The 2,500-nt window shown below is 24.2% G+C and overlaps 1 protein-coding gene across 9 annotated transcripts in view; it reads left to right on the top strand.

The window, feature by feature from the left end:
* Positions 1 to 2,500, top strand: part of LOC124948862 (protein held out wings) — a 70,037-nt gene that overhangs the window by 60,343 nt on the left and 7,194 nt on the right. The gene's annotated exons all lie outside the window — the stretch shown is intronic.

The following is a 2,500-nucleotide window of genomic DNA, read 5'->3' on the forward strand; positions in this document are numbered from 1 at the left end:
ATGATGTTTTTAATAGTCAATGATAGAAACTTATATAATATATACAGAGTGTGTATATATATATATATATATATATATATATATATATATATATATATATATTTATATATACACGTATACATATAGGACATATATTTATATGAACTTTTTTGTTTCTTTAATTATTTAGGTGTGCCGATGACACAACCACAAATATTTCCCATTTATTCTCGGACACACCTTGTATATCTGCGTAGGATTTTTTTTTTCTTTCTTTTTTTTTGTTTTTTTTTTTTTTTTTTTGTTTTTTTTTTTTTTTTAGGCAATTGGTAGTCGTAGGAAAAGTACCCAGGGACCAAACGTATAAAAAAAAAAAAATGTTTCAGGACTGATGGTTCTAGCGTATATTTGTAGTTGTTTAAGGGTTGTTTAAAGAAAGTTATATATATGTGGGAAGGTCACTCTCTTTTAACGAATATACGAACGGGATAGGAAAAAAAGAAAAGGGTTTTGTTAGATGTAGATAAAGATAGGTAAAGTTTAATACGTATTATTTAAAAGGATAATATCGAAATATATTTCTAATCTCGCGAATCTTTTGATACGTAGCCTTCAATGTGACGTTTAAAAAGAAAAAAAAGAAAGAAGTAGTAATAATAATTTGAAAAAAAAAAAAAAAAAAAAAAAAGAATAAAAAAAACAACAACAACAACAACGATTTTTAAGCCATTACAAGAGAGATGATCATGAACATTATTTTATATTATAGATATTATATCTCTATAAGATTATTTAATTTTATTTTTATAAACAATGAACGAAGGGGATTTAGATAGTTCGTTCTTTTCTTTTGTCTTCTTTTTATCTTATTTTTTTTTCTTTTTCTTTTTTTTTTCTCTCTTTTTCTAGATTTAGATATCATATACAAATTAAGTACAGTTTGAAGATGGCGTGTCGATATAATAATTATCTTTCAAAAAATACTCACGCGGAGAATAAAAGTGAAAAAGTGGCTGGTTACGTATTCTTTTTTTTTTTCTTTTCTGTCTTTTTTATTATTATTATTATTATTATTATTATTATTATTAATATTATTATTATTATTATTATTATTATTATTATTATTATTATTATTATTATTATTATTATTATTATTATTATTATTATTATTATTAATTTTAATTAAAATACACTAAAGACTTAGCTGATTTCTTAGAGAATCAAAAAGTGAAATCATAGCCATATATGACGAGTGAGAAGGAATTCAATTTTCTTTATTTTGTTTTTATTTTCTTCTTTTTCTGATTTTTTTTTTCTTACCCCCTTAAATCATTCATTCAACTACACGCAAAAGAAAAAAAAAAAAGAAGAGTACTATAATTGTGTCCATTTGTCATGTATAATTTAAAGATGATTATTTTCGTATATATATATATATACATAAGAATTGCTTTGTGTGAAGATAGTAAACGTGATACGAATGTCGTTCTCTCTCTCTTGTTCTCTCTCTTTCTCTCTCTCTCTATATATATAGATATATACTTTTATATATTTACACATATATATATATATATATATATATATATATATATATATATATATTATTTTCGTAAATAAGAGATTAGAATAATTTTTGATCGTACAATTTGTGGCATCGTCTACGGCTTACTATCTTCATGTTGCAAATCTAAGAAAATTGGTCGGTCACGTAAACCACAATCTACGTCACTGATAATAGTAATTAAAAAAAAAAAAAAAAAAAAAGGAAAGAAAAAAGAGAGAAAACGAAAAGGAAATTCTAGATCACTTTTTATTTTGCTTCTCAACGAAATTAATTTCGGCGAAACGAATATACCAGCTTTTCGAATTTATTTTATATATATATATATATATATATATATATATATATATATATATATATAAAGAAACATTTGTATAATAATTTTTTTTTCTTTCTTTTTTTCTTTTCTCCCTTTTCTTTTCTCTTTTTTCTTTCTTTTTTTTTCTTTTTTTTTTTTTTTTTTTTTTTTTTTTTTTTTGTTAGAAAATAACCAGACAGTGATTTCCGCTGACCGTACCAGAAGAGAACAAGTCTCCCCGCCCCAGGCCCCTGGCCCCAGCCCCGCCCCTCACCACCCCAATATATAGAATGTTAATCTGTTAGTTCTTGTTAATCTAGCGGCAAAACGATATCCAAAAATAACGTTTGCCAAAAAACGACTGTGGAATTATTATCGATACGTGAACAAACGAAAGAACGAAAGAAACAGAAAAAACGAAAACAAACAAACAAACAAACAAACAAGCAAGCAAAAAAAAATATGTGTAAAAAAAAAAAAGAAAAAAAAAATTAAAAAAAGAAAAAGAAAAGAAAAGAAAAAACAACAAACAGATAATAAGAGAAGTCACAGCACACAAATACACGCACACAATAATCACAAGCAACAACAACAACAACAACAATAATAAATACAAAATGCAAGAAATAAAAAAAAAAAAAAATAAGTTGGTCGATTACTTA

The sequence above is a fragment of the Vespa velutina genome, chromosome 4 (genome assembly GCF_912470025.1).
Source record: "Vespa velutina chromosome 4, iVesVel2.1, whole genome shotgun sequence".
Classification (NCBI taxonomy): domain Eukaryota; kingdom Metazoa; phylum Arthropoda; class Insecta; order Hymenoptera; family Vespidae; genus Vespa; species Vespa velutina.